Here is a 1,705-nt window from a genome sequence, read left to right as displayed (position 1 = left end):
ATAGATAGATAGATAGATAGATAGATAGATAGATAGATAGATAGATAAATGTCAGCATCATCTTCACCATCATGGTTTGCCCATCAGTGTCGTCCTGGGTAATATAATCACAAAGTTCTCTTTTAAGTACCAAAAATTTTAGAGCTCATATATATAAATGGATGTTGTTATCCCTGTAATAGATATAAATACTAAAGACAGATAGATAGTGAGAGATGTGTCATTATATGGCTGAGCTTGGCAATGCTTTTTCAAGCAACAATACTGGTGCAAATTCTAAGTTAACACTGTTGTGTATCTAGCAGAGAAAACAGAAATATGGATATGAGAAAACAGCAACACTTGATTTTGTCTACTTGAGGAAAAGAAACATAAAATTAATTAGAAGCCCATTTAGAGGGAAAAAGCAAAGAATATGAAGCTGCTAGCAAGGCATAAGGGATTACGGGAACTCTTCTGCCAGTGAAGATGAATGAAGGTTATTCTGGATCATTAGTCCCTATCAATATTTATCTGGGGGATAAAAACCTTCTTTGACCAGAGTAAAGATTCCACTGCTCATATATTTAAGATGGTAGACATTTACTAGACAATTAGAGCGGTTCTCTTTTTTCTTTCTTCTTCCCAATTTCCTCCCATCTCCTGAGCCTGCCCCTCCTTCCTCAGATCTTACTTCTTCCTTTACTTCTTACTTCTCTCCAAAAGAAGCAACCAACCAACCGATCAGTGCTACCTTTACACTTAACATGATAAAAGACCTTGAACTTGCAAAAATTTTGGTCTAGATATTTCTTATTATATGAGCCTCTTGGAGGCATTTTCATTGAAACCACTAGTATTTTTAGTTCTTTAAATATTCTGGATACTAACGCTCTATCAGATGTATAATTGGTAAGATTTTTTCTCATTCTATAAAAAGTTACTTAAGTAAAATTATGATGTCTTTTTCTGTATAGAAACTTTTTAGCTTCATAAAGTCCTATTTATCTTATTTTTTTTTGTATAATACTTTTCCTGTGATAATGAGTTCAAACCTACTCTGTATTTTTCCTCTATCAGGTTCACAGTGTCTGACCTAATGTTGAAGTCTTTGATAGATCTGTGGCTGAGTTTTGTTCAGGGTGATAGATATGGTTTGTCATTTCATTTGATCAACATCACTTTGCGAAAGATACTGCCTATTCTCCAATGCATATTTTTAGTTACTTTGTCAAAAATATAGTGTTCTTATCTGTGTGTGTGGGGGGGGAGACACCCAGAGCTGCCTTAATTCTGCTCAGCTACAGGACGATGAACTTTATGAATTTCTTAAATTTTGGCGGCTAATGTTTGTTAAAATAAAGTAATTCTTTTCCAAAAAGATTTCTTTATACCTGTGTGGGGATCGTGCTCATAAACCTCACCTAGCACACACTAACTTCATATAATGCTGCATACAGTGTATTACTGTTATTGGTATCATAAAATAGAAAATATAGCTGTCCTCCTGAGTTACAGTCATCAAAATATTATTAAGTGAAATAAAGTTGCTTAAAATAGTAGATATGCTAATACATGGAATAAGACAAAGAATCTCTATTCTTCCTTACTTGATCATTTTCTCTTACTATTTGACATGAATCCATTTCATCCGGTTATTTACGCAATTAAATATAAGATGTGTGTGTGTGTGTGTGTGTGTGTGTGTGTGTGTGTGTGTGTGTGT

This window comes from Psammomys obesus, unplaced genomic scaffold (assembly GCF_907164565.1).
Source record: "Psammomys obesus unplaced genomic scaffold, mPsaObe1.curated_primary_1811, whole genome shotgun sequence".
In the NCBI taxonomy this organism is placed as follows: domain Eukaryota; kingdom Metazoa; phylum Chordata; class Mammalia; order Rodentia; family Muridae; genus Psammomys; species Psammomys obesus.
The sequence above is the reverse complement of the archived record's forward strand: the minus strand, read 5'-3'. Positions refer to the sequence as shown.